The sequence below is a fragment of the Pipistrellus kuhlii genome, unplaced genomic scaffold (assembly GCF_014108245.1).
Source record: "Pipistrellus kuhlii isolate mPipKuh1 unplaced genomic scaffold, mPipKuh1.p scaffold_m20_p_11, whole genome shotgun sequence".
In the NCBI taxonomy this organism is placed as follows: Eukaryota; Metazoa; Chordata; class Mammalia; order Chiroptera; family Vespertilionidae; genus Pipistrellus; species Pipistrellus kuhlii.
In genome coordinates this window covers 12,485,391-12,503,398 of record NW_023425416.1, presented here as the reverse complement: position 1 = coordinate 12,503,398, position 18,008 = coordinate 12,485,391, and the positions used below count along the sequence as shown (strand labels likewise).

Sequence of the window (18,008 nt, the reverse complement as noted above, 5' to 3'; positions counted from 1 at the left end):
TGAGAACTCACCATTAAATTAGAAATACTGAGAAGTGAAATCTCTTCCAGGGCTGAGGGCAGGAGACAGCCGGGTTCCTGCCTTCACAAGAGAACGGTTTCACGCAGAAAAACACACTGAAAGTGAGGGAAGAGTGCCCCCTGCTGGTCAGCATTGGAAACCCAGAGCTGGAAATAAGTACTGCCTTGAGGCGTCAGTCTCAAATACCTTCTGTAGTTCTTTGTTTTGTTATTAATCTGAACTGCAATTAAAAAAAAAAAGGTCTGAGAGAAAGTATAAGGTCATAGAGTATTTCACTTCAGCCCTCACTTGTTTCTCTTACTGTGCACGTGAATGTCACCTTAGAATGTCACCTAAGAGGTGAGTGCTACAGCTCTGCCTCAGAGAACCCAGCAACTTGGGGAGTTCGGCCAAGTGTCTGCAGGTGACCCCCAAAAGCACCCATTTCCACTCTAAGAGGCTGTTATATTAATCAGACTCCACGCTTCACAGACAGACCCCCCGAATCAAAGCTACCTGCTTCCCCCCAGAAACTCCAGAGGGTCTGAATGCAGAGACAGCGAGATCCCAGCGGCCCAGACTCTATGAAGTTAGGATGTTAACTTGTAGAAGACCGACAACTTCTGACAGGTTAAAAGTAATTCCAAAGGTTACAATTTAAACAGTTTATATTTCAGGCTGGGATAAGAATCTTATCCCAACATTCTTTTTTCCACATTTTTTCATGACTATATACATACACAAACTAGTATGTGTATACATACATGTATACATATACACACATATGTGAGTGTATATATATGAATATATATACTTATATACACACACACTCACATGCATAAACACACACACACACACACACACACACACATCTTCCTGGATACTTCTTAGAACCAGCTTTCTTTCCCTCGGTCATTAAGTTCTCTCATTAATGAGCTGCATAGGTATTTTACCAAGGCTAAGTATATATTTATACAGTTAATGGAGGTTTTGAGAAAAAGTAAACCTCTGTATGAGCTCTATGAGATGAAGAATGCAGGGGAGAGCATTCCCGGCAGAAGTGGCATGTGCAAAGGCCCTGTGGCAGGGAGTATGGCACGCAGGAGAAATGGAAAGAAGGTTGTGTGACCGCCAACATCTGTGATTAGGGCCTTTCTACCAACACTTGCTCTATCAACATGGTGACATGACCGTCAAGTAGAGTCCCCCCTGTGCGTCCTAAGGATACAGACTGACCTCACAGGGTGGAGAGGAGCTGTGTTTGAGAGTCATATTGCTGTAACTCCATGTGACCCTTCTCTAGTAACTGGGGAGGAGCCAGATCCAAGCAGCTGGCAAAGTCCCAGTTCCTGAGAGGGAGAGGACGCCTCTGTACGGGACGCCAACCTCAGCACATGTCACAGGGAGAATCGTGATCCCTGGGCACCAACAGCTCTGTGCCAGGCCCTCTGTCCACCTCAGTGCCTTCCGTAGTTTGGCCCAGCTCCACCGTCTGCTTATTCACCAAGTCAACACGGCATAAATGCCTATTCAAGAGGACTTGTGAGATCCTACAATAGGTAATTTCTACACATTCCTAACAAAAACATCGCTGTTCTCTCAAATCGTACAGCCGTCTCCTGAGAATGGGGGTTTTCCTCTCTCCCATAAGGTGAACAGCACCAGCCCCGGGAACAGAAAACCCTGGCCGGAGGCTGGTCGTTAACGGTGTGAGCCTGCACACGTTGCTTACCCTGCCTGAGCCTCAGCGCCCTGGTCTGGAAGGGGAAATATTCATAACTCATTAAAGGTTCAGGGATCATGGATGAAAGCACATTATCCTAAATAATAAAACCCTAATAGGCAAACGGACCTCTCAATTCTATATGCCTTTATGCTCCCTTAGGAACTGACTCGATGGCCGTGATAATATCAGATAGTGAGGAGACAGGCACTCCTTATTTTTAAAATCAATTCCAAAGCAGTTAGAACTGAAAAAAAAGCTGTTCAAGAGTCTGCCACTAGAGGTCCTGTTAGTGTGGTTCAGTTGGTTGGGTGTCATCCGTGCACTGAAAGGTTGCCAGTTCAATTCCCCATCAGGCTACCTGCCTGCATTGTGAGATCGATCCCGGTAGGAAGGCATGCAGCAGTCAGCCATTCATGTTGTGCCCTCACATTGATGTTTCTCTCTCTCTCCCTCTCCCTTCCTCTCTAAAAATCAATAAACTATTCTTTAAAAAAAAAAAAATAGATTGTGACACTTGGGGACGAAAGGGAGTACATTTTCTTAGTATATAAATTTTCATATCCAGCATCTTTTCTGACCACAACGGCATAAAACTAAAAATCAATCAACTACAGAAAGAAAACTGGGGAAAAAACCCACAAATATGTGGAGACTAAACAACCAGTAGATCAAAGAGGAAATCTAACAAGAAATCAAAGACTATCTTGAAACAAATGAAAATAGAAACACTTTTCAAAATTTATGGGATGCAGCAAAAACAGTTCTGAAAGGGAAGCTCATAGGTATGCAGGCCTACCTCAAGAAAAAAGAAAAATCCCGAACTAGAAAAAACAAACAAAACCCAAAGTAAACAGAAGGAAGGAAAGAGTTAAAGTCAGAGAGGAAATAAACAAAACATACTTTTTTTTAAAAAAAGATCAATAATACTAAGAGCTGGTTCTTTAAAATAGACAAACTTTTAGCCAAACTCATCAAGAAAAAAAGAGAGCCCAAATAAATAAAATCATAAATGAAAGAGACGTCACAACCACAGAGAAATACAGACTATTAAAGAATACTATGAACAATTGATTTAAAAACCTAAAAGAAATGGATAAATTCCTAGAAGTATATAAACTTTTAAGACTGAACCAGAAATAAATACAAAATTGGAACAGACCAATTACTAGCAATGAATTGAAGCAGTAATCAAAAAATTCCCAACAAATAGAAATCTAGGACCAGATGACATTACAGGTTAATTCTACCAAACACTCGAAGAATAGTTAATACAGACCCTTTTTAAACTACTTACGGTACAAAAGTCAAAGGGGAAGGAATGCTTCCAAACCCATTTTATAAAGCCAGCCTTTCCCAAAACCAAAACCTGTAAATTCTTTTTTTTTAACTTCTCACAAAAAAAAAGAAACTATAGGCCAACATCTTTTGATGATTATAGATGCAAATATTCACAAAATATTAGCAAATTCAACAACACATTCCAAGGATTATTCCCCACGACCAAGTAGGATTAATATGAGGGATGTAAGGATGGCTCTCCCTCCGTAAATCAATCCATGTGATGCATCTCATTAACAAAATAAAGCGTAAAGAAACTCAATAGATGCAGGAAAAGCATTTGAAAAAATCCAACATCCTTTTTTGATAAAAAACTCTCCACACCTTTCAGATGAGTGTGGATGGTGGCCAGAAGAGACTGAGCAGTGAGTGGAGGTGGCCATTCGTTCCATGGCGCTCGGCCATGCTGGCGCAAGCTGCTGTCAGGCCTGGTAGGGGGTCCCTGCACCCAACCTCCTGGGCACAGTCGGAAGAGGGGGAGCTGCTCCTTTCACTGCCCTTTACAAGGACAAGCCACTTCCTCGTAAAAGAAGGAGCTTCAAAGGTGCCTGGAAGCTGAGAAGAAGGTAATGGAGAAGGAGCTCAGTGACAAACAACCAAGCCAGGCCCCTGCTGCAGCCACCCACCACACCCACACCCCTGGCTGATGTGGAGCCGAGGAGGACAGCCTGGACCCAAACCAGCACAAACAGATTGGCAGCCCAGCAGCCCCCAGCTGAAGGTCAGTGGGGAAGACCCGTACCCACACAAGTTCTGTGTCGGCGTCTTGCTCACTCACTTCCTCCAGGAACACAGCCACCTGCAGCCTGAGGGCACCCTGAGGGGCATCACCTTAGAGGCGGCAGGCAGCACCCAAGCACCAAGAGCTCCCGGGGGAAAGCTCAGCTTCTGTGACCTTCGAGGAAAGGGGGTCAAGTGGCAATTCACGGCCAATTCCAGAAGAAGAATGTATCCTCATCGATAACAGTGTCAGAGAGACATAACTGGCGTTCAGAGGAATCCTGGGAAAACCAAGGAGGCTGAGCTGAGCATCGTTCCCTAAGGGATCGCACTGCTGTGTCCTTGCTGGCATATGTCACCTCATTTTCACTTTGGCCTCAAAGACAAGGAAACCCGGTATCATCAGAGATGCTTGGACTTGATCCTGAATTATTTTATGAGGCAGAAATGTATCACCTGCTCTAAGATCATCACAGAGTGTGAGCCGCCTCTTAGATGAGTTGAGATTCCTCGAGATTGAAACTCCCCTGATGAATATCATTCCAGCGGGAGCTATGGCCAAGCCTTTTACCACAGGCCACAATGGGCCGGACCCGAATTTATATATGGGAACTGCTCCAGCGCCCTACCGTAAGATGCTGGTGGTTGGTGGCACTGGCCATGTTGACAAAATTGGACACCAGTTCGCCCAACCAGCGTGGCTGGTTGAGCGATGACCGATGAAGCGGGAGGTCGTGGTTTGATTCGGGTCAGGGACATGCCTGGGTGGTGGGGCTCGATCCCCAGTGGGGGGCGTGCAGGAGGCAGCCGATCAAAGATTCTCTCATCACTGACATTTCTATCTCTCCCTCCCTCTCCCTTCCTCTCTGAAATCAATTTAAAAATATTTTTAAAATATATTTTATTGATTTTTTTTTTTTTTTTTACAGAGAGGAAGGGAGAGGGATAGAGAGCTAGAAACATTGATGAGAGAGAAACATCGATCAGCTGCCTCCTGCACACCCTCTACTGGGGATGTGCCCACAACCAAAGTACATGGCCTTGACTGGAATCGAACCTGGGACCTTTCAGTCCACAGACCAAGGCTCTATCTAGAGCCAAACCGGGTAGGGAAAAAATATATATCTTTTTAAAAGTGGACGCCAGTTCCAGAATGAAGAAATTGATTAGATTCACAATCCTGAGCTGCCCGCCTTTGAGTTCTTCGTGGCCTAAACAAACTATCACAATCGCACGGACGTCTCGGAGAGGACGGTTCGGGATGTTGAAGTACATTACATACAGGTACAAGGTCGCCTACCGTCCAGATGGCCCGGAAGGCCGAGCCTACCAGACGACGCCACCCCGCCCTCCCGGAGAACCAGCACAGTCAAAGAGCTCGAGAAAGCCCTGCCAGAAACTAACCTTGCACAATTCTTGATGAGATCTGTGCGGCAAAGCTGTCAAAAGCTGTCGAATGCCTTGAACCGCGGACCACAGCCAGCCTCCTTGATAAGCGTGTTGAGGAGTGCCTGGAAGTGATAAGCATCAGTCCTACATTCGTCTGTGATCACCCACAGACAACGAGGATCTGACTAAGCGCTTTGGGCTGTCCGTCATGAAGAAGGAAATATGTAATGCCTGCACCAAGCTAAATCACCCCACGTGGCCGTGGCTGCTTGTCCAGTAATAGGCCCAGACCAAGGCCGCTGGCAATGATGAGGCCAGATTCACAGATGAAAACTTCTGACCACGCTGGAATACAGGCTGCCCCCACAGCTGGCTGGGGCCTAGGCATTAACCAAGTCACCATAGAACATCAAGGAAGTCCGTCAGCTTCCTGCCACGAAACCTGGCAAGGAGACGTTAGCAACTGCTGATACACCGGAGACCACAACAGCCGGCACTTCTGACTAGAAAATAGTAATTGCGTGTTGTATGCAAACTCGGGCATCTTTGCACTTCTGCAAAAGGTCAAAGCCTGCGAGGGAATTCTTGTGTGCTGCCAGCCATTTGACCATTGCGGTCCAGTCAGAAGAAGAGAGAGGAATTAAGAATTCCTCTCTACTCCTTGTCATCAAATAAACCATTTGTTTAAAAAAACAAACGGCAACAACCCATAATTCTCAGCAAAGTGGGCCTAGGAGGAACATATCTCAGGATAAGAAAAGACATATGACAAACGCACAGCTAACATCATATTCAACAGTGAAAAGCTGAAAGTCTTTCCTCTAAGATCGAGAACAAGACAGGGATGCCCACTACCACCAGCTCTATCCAGCACAGCACTGGAAGTCCAGCCAGAGCAATCAGGCAGGACAGAGAAATAAGAGGCCCCAAATAGGAAAGGAAGAAGCAAAACTCTTTATTTGCAGATGACATGATACTGTATATAGAAAACCCTAAAGACTCCTCCCCCCAAAAATATTAGAACTAATAAATGACTTAAGTAAAGTTGCAACATACGAAATCAATATACAGAAATCTGTTGCAGTTCTATATACCATAATGCTCAAAAGAAGAAATTTAAAAAAATCTACTTCACAAATGCATCAAAAAGTATAAAATACCTAGGAATATATTTAAGAGTTGTTGTTGTTGTTGTTGTTGTTGTTTTTTTTAAAAAAAGTGCCTATATTCTAAAAACTATTAAGACATTGAATAAACTGAATAAAATACAAATAAATGAAAGAATAATCCTTGCTCCTGGATTAAAAGATTAATATTGGGAGGAGGTCAACGGGGGTGGAAAAGGGAGACATATGTACTACTATTTGTAACACTTCAAACAATAAAAAAAGATTAAGATTGTTAAAATGTCCTTACTACCTAGAATAATATACAGATTCAATGCAATCCCTTTTAAAATACCATGGTATACTTCTCAGAATTTGAATAGCTAATCATAAAATCTATATGGAACCACAAAAGACCTAGAATAGCCAAAGAAATCTTGAGAAAGAAAAAAGTGAGAGGTATTATCCTCCCTGATATGAAACTATACTATAAAGCTACAATAGTCATGGTAGCTATCTATGGTACCTATATAATAACAAATATACAGGTTAATAGAATAGAATAGAGAGTCCAGAAATAAACCCTTGCTTATATAGTGTATTAACCTATAACAAAGGAGGCAAGGATATATAATGGGGTAAAGACAGTCTCCTCAATAAGGGTGTTGGCAAACCTGAACAGTACATGCAAAGAAGTGAAACTGGACCATTTTATTACACCACATAGAAATATAAACTCAAAAAGGATTAAAGACTTAAATGCTAAGCATGAAACCATAAAAATCCCAGAAGAGAACATAGGCAATAAATTCTTTTTTTTATATATATATTTTTTAATTGATTTTTTACAGAGAGGAAGGGAGAGAGATAGAGAGCTAGAAACGTCGACGAGAAACATCGACCAGCTGACTCTTGCACACCCCCTACTGGGGATGTGCCCGCAACCAATGTACATGCCCGTAAGTGGAATTGAACCTGGGACCTTTCAGTCCGCAGACCAACACTCTACCACTGAGCCAAACCGTTTTCGGCTAGGCGTAAATTCTTTGACACCACTCTTAGCTATATAATTTTGTGTTTTTTAAAAATACATATTTTATTGATTTTTTTACAGAGGAAGGGAGAGAGATAGAGAGCTAGAAACATCGAGGAGAGTGCAACATCGATCAGCTGCCTTTTGCACCCCCCCATTATATATATATATATATATATATATATATATATATATATATATATATATATATATAAAATGTAATATTATTCAGTAATAAGAAAAGGATGAAATCTTACTATCTTTGACAACAAGGATGGACCTTGAGGTATTATGCTAAGTGAAATAAGTCAGACAGAGAAAGACAAATACAATGTGATTTCACTTATATGTAGAATATAGAAAAAGAAAAATAAATAAATAAACAGAAACAGACTCATAGATACAGAAAACAAGGCTGATGGATACAAAAGAGGAGGGGGTGTACAATGGAAATAAAAAAATAAAATTGCACAGAAGGAAAGAAGGGAGGAAGGAGGGAAAGGAGAGAGGGGAGAAAAAGAGAGAGAGAGAGCGAGCTTGGTGGTGGGTTCATGAAGATTTTGGTATTGTCTGCACACTTTTCTATATGCTTGAAGTATTTTATTAAAAACTAGAGGCCAGATGCATGAAATTCTTGCAAGGGGCTCAGCCCACACAGCTATCCAGAAGGTCATCGGGATGGCTGTACTGCTGTTTGGTCTAATTAGCATATTAGCTCTTTATTATGTAAGATAAAAATTTTAAAAAGAAATTAAAATTAAAATAAAACCCCGTCTGTGTGGCCCAGTGGTTGAGCATTGACTCAGGAACCAAGAGGTCACTGGTTCAATTCCCAGTGAGGGTCAGGGCTCGATCCCCTGCTGGGGGCGCGCAGGAGGCAGCCCGATGTTTCTCTCTCAATGATGTTTCCATCTTGCTATCCCTCTCCATTCCTCTCTTTATAAAGTCAATAAAAACATAATAGCTTTAAAAAAAGTAATAAAATAAAATTACGATGAAAACTTTTAGGACAATGAAGTATATAGACAAGAAAATGATGATGAACCCATTCTGTTTACATAAGTAACACATTTTTAATGAAAAATAGCTTTTTACTCTAAAATCAATAAAATTAAAAATTAAAAGAGGTGTTCAAGAGTCTGCCACGAGAGGGCAAAAGAGAGTAAATTTTCTTAGCGTACAATTTCTTTTAACCTGGTCTTAATTTGAGACTCGACCAGAGCGAACCAAAAACCAAGGTGAAGATAAAACCGGACGATGGAAGGTGCTCTGCTGAAACTAATGAAAGTTCCTGGGCTGAGCGAAGAGTCTGAGGACTCCCTTAGTCCAGCAGGCCCTGGGGGCCTCTGCTTACAGTGGAAATGGGGGGATGAGGGCAAATATGTGATACCTCAATCAATAAAGTAATTTTAAAAAATAGAAGAAAAAGAAATGATTCTTGGATTAAAAAAATGAAATAAAGATATTTAAGAATAAAAAAATAAATAAATAAAATGGAAACAGGTTGCCACAACCGGATGACATATTAACACCCCCAATCATTAACTCCCACACGTGACGAGTAGTAACCCATCAGCTGAGCCAGCAAAGGGGGAGGAGCACAGGGGTGGGTGTCTCTGAGAGAGGGGCACAGGGGTGGGTGGGTGGGTGTCACTGAGAGAGGGGCACAGGGGTGGGTGGGTGTCACTGAGAGAGGGGCACAGGGGTGGGTGGGTGTCACTGAGAGAGGGGCACAGGGGTGGGTGGGTGTCACTGAGAGAGGGGCACAGGGGTGGGTGGGTGTCACTGAGAGAGGGGCACAGGGGTGGGTGTCTCTGAGAGAGGGGCACAGGGGTGGGTGGTTGTCACTGAGAGAGGGCCACAGGGGTGGGTGGGTGTCTCTGAGAGAGGGGCACAGGGGTGGGTGGGTGTCTCTGAGAGAGGGGCACAGGGGTGGGTGGGAGTCACTGAGAGAGGGGCACAGGGGTGGGTGGGTGTCTCTGAGAGAGGGGCAAAGGGGTGGGTGTCACTGAGAGAGGGGCACAGGGGTGGGTGTCACTGAGAGAGGGGCACAGGGGTGGGTGGGTGTCTCTGAGAGGGGCACAGGGGTGGGTGGGTGTCACTGAGAGAGGGGCACAGGGGTGGGTGGGTGTCTCTGAGAGAGGGGCAAAGGGGTGGGTGTCACTGAGAGAGGGGCACAGGGGTGGGTGGGTGTCTCTGAGAGAGGGGCAAAGGGGTGGGTGTCACTGAGAGAGGGGCAAAGGGGTGGTTGTCACTGAGAGAGGGGCACAGGGGGGGGTGGGTGTCACTGAGAGAGGGGCACAGGGGTGGGTGGGTGTCTCTGAGAGAGGGGCACAGGGGTGGGTGTCACTGAGAGAGGGGCACAGGGGTGGGTGGGTGTCTCTGAGAGAGGGGCACAGGGGTGGGTGGGTGGGTGTCACTGAGAGAGGGGCAAAGGGGTGGGTGTCACTGAGAGAGGGGCACAGGGGTGGGTGGGTGTCACTGAGAGAGGGGCACAGGGGTGGGTGTCACTGAGAGAGGGGCACAGGGGTGGGTGTCACTGAGAGAGGGGCACAGCGGTGGGTGGGTGTCTCTGAGAGGGGCACAGGGGTGGGTGGGTGTCACTGAGAGAGGGGCACAGGGGTGGGTGGGTGTCACTGACAGAGGGGCACAGGGGTGGGTGTCACTGAGAGAGGGGCACAGGGGTGGGTGTCACTGAGAGAGGGGCACAGGGGTGGGTGTCACTGAGAGAGGGGCACAGGGGTGGGTGTCACTGAGAGAGGGGCACAGGGAGGGTGGGTGGGTGTCTCTGAGAGAGGGGCAAAGGGGTGGGTGTCACTGAGAGAGGGGCACAGGGAGGGTGGGTGGGTGTCTCTGAGAGAGGGGCAAAGGAGTGGGTGGGTGTCTCTGAGAGAGGGGCACAGGGGTGGGTGGGTGTCACTGAGAGAGGGGCACAGGGGTGGGTGTCACTGACAGAGGGGCACAGGGGTGGGTGTCACTGAGAGAGGGGCACAGGGGTGGGTGGGTGTCACTGAGAGAGGGGCACAGGGGTGGGTGTCACTGAGAGAGGGGCACAGGGGTGGGTGTCACTGAGAGAGGGGCACAGGGAGGGTGGGTGGGTGTCTCTGAGAGAGGGGCAAAGGGGTGGGTGTCACTGAGAGAGGGGCACAGGGAGGGTGGGTGGGTGTCTCTGAGAGAGGGGCAAAGGGGTGGGTGGGTGTCTCTGAGAGAGGGGCACAGGGGTGGGTGGGTGTCACTGAGAGAGGGGCACAGGGGTGGGTGGGAGTCACTGAGAGGGGCACAGGGGTGGGTGGGGGTCACTGAGAGAGGGGCACAGGGGTGGGTGGGTGTCACTGAGAGAGGGGCACAGGGGTGGGTGGGAGTCACTGAGAGAGGGGCACAGGGGTGGGTGGGTGGGTGTCACTGAAAGAGGGGCAAAGGGGTGGGTGGGTGTCTCTGAGAGAGGGGCACAGGGGTGGGTGGGTGTCACTGAGAGAGGGCACAGGGGGGGGTGGGAGTCACTGAGAGAGGGGCAACAGGGAGGGTGGGTGGGTGTCTCTGAGAGAGGGGCAAAGGGGTGGGTGGGTGTCTCTGAGAGAGGGGCACAGGGGTGGGTGGGTGTCTCTGAGAGAGGGGCACAGGGGTGGGTGGGTGGGTGTCACTGAGAGAGGGCACAGGGGTGGGTGGGTGGGTGTTACTGAGAGAGGGGCACAGGGGTGGGTGTCACTGAGAGGGGCACAGGGGTGGGTGGGTGTCTCTGAGAGAGGGGCACAGGGGTGGGTGTCTCTGAGAGAGGGGCACAGGGGTGGGTGGGTGTCTCTGAGAGAGGGGCACAGGGGTGGGTGGGTGTCTCTGAGAGAGGGGCACAGGGGTGGGTGTCTCTGAGAGAGGGGCACAGGGGTGGGTGGGTGTCACTGAGAGAGGGGCACAGGGGTGGGTGGGTGTCACTGAGAGAGGGGCACAGGGGTGGGTGGGTGTCACTGAGAGAGGGGCACAGGGGTGGGTGGGTGTCTCTGAGAGAGGGGCACAGGGGTGGGTGGGTGTCTCTGAGAGAGGGGCACAGGGGTGGGTACTCTGGGTGAGCAGGCCCACAAGGCCGCTTAGTCCTCAGCACTGTCCCATACCACCATGTTGTAGATCTGGAATCAGGGGCGTCACCATCTCCCCACACCCCTTGGGCCCAGGAGACTGCCCCTTCCCCTCCCCTCCTTTCTGCATCCACTGGGCCTCAGACACTCCTCCCCTCCCGTCCCCTCTCTTAGCTCCCCCTGCACACGGAAGCCAGCGAAGCTGTTCCATCTCACGTACAGCCATCCTCTCCTCACCCCTAAACCCCATCTCAAATCTTCGAAAGGTTCCACAGCTCTTATAGGCTGGCCCCACACAGAGTCCCCGGGCGGGATGTCCCAGGAGCTCCGTGGAGCTGTTTCCAGGGGCTTTTCCCACCTCCACCTCGCCTCTGCCCTGCTCCGCAGACAGGGGCGGCCCGGGAACAGGGTGAGAGGCCCCGGAGATGGGGGACGAGGGGGCAGTGCTCCCAGAGTGCGCCCCACCCCACTGCCCCGTCTTGCCATCCCCCTGTAATTAGGGTTTTTCTATTCTCACGTCTTCGGGGGCTCCATTCCAACTCAGAATTCCCGGAGGACGCCTGTAGCTTGTAAAACACCCGCATTCCGGAGGCCTCACTTCCTGCGAACCCAGAGCAGCGGTGCGTGCAGGCTCCGCGGGCCCTGCTTCCTCGTCTGCGCCTCTGACGCCCTGAGCGCAGGGGGCAGTGCGGTTTCCAGGGCTCTCAGGTTGTCTGTGCAAACCCCACAGCAGTAACATCACAGACCTCTGCTCGCTCTCCACTGCCAGCTCCTTCCATTGGCCAAGGCTTCCTGCACACAGACAGCTGAAAACCACCGCCCCTTTACTCCACCCGAGAACCACAAAACACAATCTCTCCCTCTCTCTCTCTCTCTCTCTCTCTCTCTCTCTCTCACTCACACACACACACACACACACACACACACACAGACTCACACCAGTGAAATGACACAGGGAGGCCGGCCGCCCTCTCAATCACTTGGCAGGGCCGTTACGTGGTAACAGACACTGTCCAATATTTACAAACACTGCCGCTCGTTAAATGTGACCAGGAAGGTGGCTTGGTTCCTCTTCCCCAGTCACGCTGCCGTTTCTCCTCCCCCTCCCTGCAGCCAAGAACAACACCGGCGGGATCCCGGTTCACGCCTCGCTCTCCCTGCGGGGGCTCCGGGCGCAGTGACCGGCCCGGGGCTTGGAGGGGGCCGTGAGCTCGTCCATGGCCATGGTCCAGTCCCCGGGGGGGCACAGCGCGCCCGCAGGCCGGACCTTGTGCCCTCGCACCGGGAAGACCATTCCTCAAGGCTGGGAAGTCTTCCCCAAACGCCAGCAGCCACGTGGGTTTCCTCGGTCTGGCTTTTAACCCAAACTGTTTCAGGGGAAGACGCATCCAATGCAGCTTGTCTTCATCCCTGCCCCGCACTCCCGGATGCAGAGGCAGTCACGTCCGTGTGTATGTACACGGGCACCCGGAGAGTCCGATCCTCAGCAGCTACCGTCACACCCACCCATGCACACACGTGTCAGCACGCTTGGGGGGGCCTCGCAATGCCTAAGCTGTGTCCCAATGGGGAGAACGTCACCGAGCTTTGTTACCAGAGAGTCCTCGGACTGACTTCTCGGTTATTCGCAACCGGACTTTGCGTTAGCTCTAGCTCAGCCAACAGATGAAGCACAAGGATCTGGACCATTTTCTGTTTTGTTTGTTTTTAATTTCTTTTACTTTTCACTTTAGAGAGAGAAGAGGCGAGAGGTAGAGAAACACTGATGTGAGAGACATCAATCAGTTGCCTCCCGTATATGCCCCAACGGGGGCTCGAACTTGCAACCTAGTTATAAGCACTGACTGCAAATCGAACCCCGAGACCCTTCCGTGAATGGGACAATGCTCCAACCAACAGAGCCACAATAGCCACGGGAGGAATGTTTGTTTTTTTCGATCAGAAGTCTTTGAATCAATGACATTTACCTCATCACAAATCATTCTTGCCTACTCATCAACTCAACTGCTTTGAGAAATACCACTAAAGAGCACTCAGTCTAATTCCAAAAATAACCTCCACGTGATGGGAAGAAACACTATTTTCAGGTGTATTGCCCTTCCTCCTGTTAACTAAAAATAACGAAACTTTACTGACGAGAGCACCACACGCATGGGAACAATGGAGAGGTCACTGGGTGTGGTGTGCTGGGCCCACAGTCCTCGAGGCCTATTGTGTTCCATGAGCCTGAAGCCCAGCTCTCTCGTGTTCTAGCCGTGTGACCTTGGGCAAATGACTTTACCCCCAGCCTCTGCTTCCTTAGCCATAAAAGACAGCTAATAAGCAGCATCTGCATCATAAATTAGTTGTGAGGAATCGATGGGGAAAAAACAAACAAACAAAAATCCACCAAATGCTTAGCCTAGTCCCTGCCCTATAGTAAGGGTTCAATAAATGTGATGATGACTGTGACTATTATTCATCCACAAAGAGCATCCCACCAATCTTCAGAAACGCCTTCTCAGTACATTACTCACACCCTCACAATCACCCGTCAGAGTCGGATTCAGAGTAAAGCCCGTGGTGGGGCCCTCATTTTCTTAAAAAGGACCACCCCCTAATTAATATATGCAGCAGGCCCCACAAAACCTGGACCCTCCCCGATTAAGGAATGACTGATGCTCACTGTCTGTGCCTCCCTGATAATATTCTTTCTTTTTTCTCACTTTTGAATGTGTTGATCCACCATTCATGTTTTTCCATTACTATGCAACTATAAGCAATAGTGTTCCTGCACGTAAACTTTACATAAATGGGATCAAACTATGTTATACTTACTCTGCAATATTCTATTTGATATATTTCTGAGATTTATACACACGGATACATGCAAATCACATGCTCTATAGCACTTGACTGTATGGATACATAGCAATGGGTCTGTGTATCCTCCCAGTGTCGGATGTTTAGGGTGTTTATGGTATTTCACATTACCGACGATGCTGCAATAAACGCGCAGCCATGCTTGTTCACATCTCCTTGGAGACCCGCACCAGCCAGAGTTTCTCTAGGCCCGTGGTCGGCAAACTGCGGCTCGAGAGCCACATGAGGCTCTTTGGTCCCTTGAGTGTGGCTCTTCCACAAAAAACCACAGCCTGGGCGAGTCTATTTTGAAGAAGTGGTGTTAGAAGAAGTTTAAGTTTAAAAAAATTGGCTCTCCAAAGAAATTTCAATCGTTGTCCTGTTGATATTTGGCTCTGCGGACTAACGAGTTTGCCGACAACTGCTTTAGGCAATCACAGCAGACGCTGGTGCACCCTTTGTCCTTCTGACAGAATCCACACAGTCTGACCTTCCAGACCTCCCTGCAGCTGCTGGACACACCGCTCAGCCCTGGGCAAAGATGTGGACAGAAATCTACTGAGGATTCTCAGGGGCCTTTGCCCTCTGATACAGTGCTGCCCTCACCTGCCCCCGCCCCCGCGAGAACACGGACGTGAGGGCAGGAAATGAGCAGCCATGGTGAGAGCATAAAGATGAATAAAGATGAAGTCTCACCAACGGGATGGCAAAGAGAAAAGAGAAGAGGAGAGGAGGGGAGGGGAGGGGAGGGGAGGGGAGGGGAGGGGAGGGGAGGGGAGGGGAGGGGAGGGAGGAGAGGAGAGGAGAAAAAGACTTGAATTGTAGCCCAATGGATCAGTTAGATGTTAAGTTAGCCTCTTCCTACCTTTTAGCACTATTTATGTATCAGTCTATAAAGCAACAGAAAATATCTCCTCACCAAGATAAGTTAGTCTTGTGGTCTTATGTCCTAAAACCCAAAGTGAGATTATTAAATTAAATGTATGTATTTACCACAACAACATAACGTTCCACCCATTAAGTGTCAACAGAACCACCACCCTGGAAAAGGGAGCATGCCTTCACACGCCTTCTGAGCGGTTATTAGGAACAAGATAGTGAGGGGCAGGGATGGACAAGGGGATGGCAATGCCTTCCCTCAGGGGCCAACCTCCCTCTCACAGCCTCTTTACAGCAAAAGGCTTCAAGGGCAAGTGCTTATCATGCTTTGGAAGATGAAGACCTCTCCGTGCTACAGACTGATCTTACTCAATACCACGGTACACCTGCCTTTTAAAAAATATGTATTTTTATTTATTTCAGAGAGGAAGGGAGAGGGACAGGGAGGCAGAAACATCAACGATGAGAGAGACCATTGGTTACTGTCTCCTGCACATTCCCCACTGGGGATTGAGTCTAAAACCTGGGCATGGGCCCTGACCTTGAATCAAACCGTGATTTCCTGGTTCCTAGATCAATGCTCAACCGCTGAGCCACGCCTGCCAGGCTACACCTGCCTTTTATTTTTATTTTTATTTTTTTTTAAATATATTTTATTGATTTTGTACAGAGAGAAAGGGAGAGAGAGAGAGAGTTAGAAACATCGATGAGAGAGAGTCATCGATCAGCTGCCTCTTGCACACCCCCTACTGGGGATATGCCCGCAACCAAGGTACATGCCCTTGACCTGAATCAAACCCGGGACCCCTCAGTCGCTCTATCCATTGAGCAAAACTGGTCTCGGCTACACCTGCCTTTTAAATGACCAACTCAATCTTGGTTGGATTGTTTATGGTGTATTAACTCTCAATTTTCTACCACCTTTGATTAAATGAAAGCTGGGTGGATTGAATATCCTATCTCCTTACACATAAGGTATTTCCCTTCTGGATAAGAGGTACCCAGACAAGCATGATTCGGGGTAACTTTATGTTGGAGAGACAAAGCCATCGGTACATTTCTGCATACGGTGAAAAGTGACCCAAGAGAAGCAGAGCACATTATGCTAAGTGAGGTAAGTCAGACACACACACACACACACACACACACACACACACGAAACAAGGAGGTAGCAACAGTGAGCATAGGTGATACTCCAAACGCACTTACTCTGTCAGGCACTGTTCTACACACTTCACGCCTGTTACTCTAAGTCTCAGAAAAAGAGGAAGTACTATCATTACCCCCACGTTAGATGGATGAGGAGACTCTTTAAAGAGACAGTAAGCAACACCAACATCACAAAGCTGGAGAGGGGCTGAGCCAGGATCTGCGCGCTTAGCCCTGCAGGCCCCGTGTTGGTGAGGTGGGCTGAATAATGTCCCCCAGAAGATGCCCCTGTCCTAATCCCTACAAGCTGTAAATACGCTACCTCGCATGGCAAAGGGACTTCACCGATGCGATTAAAGATCTGGAGACAGGATCCTTCTGCTTCCGCTTGTGGTGCGACAGAGGTCCGGGCAAAAACAACGGCAGCAGCCAGGCCCCGGGTTCCTGGGCTGCTGGGTCTGTTCCTGCCACAGCGGGCACGGCCCCTGTCCGGGTGCCCACGAGAGGAGGAGGAGGTCTCAGCTCGCACGGGGAAGGCCTCGCCTACCTCCCGCGCTCCCGGGTGGGAGTGACACGCCGAGTGTCTTTCTCAGTCGCACTAGGAGAGCACGGGAGACCCGGGGGCCTGCCCCCGTGTCCGCAGCTCGTGCACGCCTTTCCCCTGGTGGATGGTGACCACACTCCACGCCGCAATCCTCATGTGATTCTGCTTCCAACCGGCTAAGACGGCGAATGAAGAGAAGCCGGGCCACCACCCCGTGGGGACCACAGCACTGACTGGACCGTGACCTGCACTCGGACCAGAAAAGTGCGGGAGACCGAAGCTGACCTTTCCTAGCACCCGAGGGGGACCAGAGCATGCTAACCTGACATCTCTCCGCCATGCTGGGAGACGGCTTCGATAAATACCCGAGGTTGGTCGTGAAAATAAAGGGCCTTGAGATGAGGAAATGATCCTGGGATCAGCTGGGTGGGCCAGGGAAACCAAAGGGGTCCCTGTAGGAGGGAGACTGCCCCTGGAAGGGGTCCTTACCACAGAGCAGTAGCAGGTGCCGTGAAGAAGCAGAGGTTGGAACGGGGCAAAGAAGGGGCTACCACCCGAGGGACACAGGCGACCTCCGGAAACTGAAAAAGACAAAGACACGGACTCTCCCCTAGAGCCTCCAGGAGGAGCCAGTCCTGCCAACGCCTTGACTTTAGCCCAATGAGACGGACTTTTTAGGCTTAGGAAACAAACGCAGGAGGTAAGCAGCGCGCTCTCTCTCTCTCTCTCTCTCTTTCCTCTCTCTCTCATGCGCACACACGCGCATACACACTCACACACACACCGCAGTCCTTGCATCTCGGAGCTCATTCATTCGGAGAGGAAGGCAGACAAGCTGCCACCTGTCTCTAAACACGGAGTGGAATAAGGGACACAGGACACCGATAACAAAGTGCTAGGAGCACCGGACCGTCCTAGCAAATGTCCTGTCGTCTACAACTCGTTACAAAACCCAGCGAGGGCGTGACAGGCTGGAGCCACTCACTAGTGGACTGTTCAGTGGCTTCACTGTCTAACGCAGCGTTTTTCAACCGCTGTTCCGCGGGAGATGTTGCCTGGTGCAGACAAGACAAGAATTTTATATAATTTTTCACTATTTTGTTTACTTAATATTTCATAATAAAGTAATTATAAAATACTTTCTTTGTGTTTATTTGATTCCTATTCAAGAGAATTACTTTATATATAGTCAATATAGGCACAGAGTTAAATTTTT

General features: G+C 48.9%; 1 protein-coding gene and 1 pseudogene across 2 annotated transcripts in view; one reads left to right on the top strand and one right to left on the bottom strand.

The window, feature by feature from the left end:
- The window catches only part of ARHGEF3 (Rho guanine nucleotide exchange factor 3), a 250,794-nt gene that overhangs the window by 205,915 nt on the left and 26,871 nt on the right, over positions 1-18,008 (bottom strand). The window lies entirely within an intron of this gene.
- On the top strand, positions 3,468-5,513 carry LOC118715104 (annotated as a pseudogene).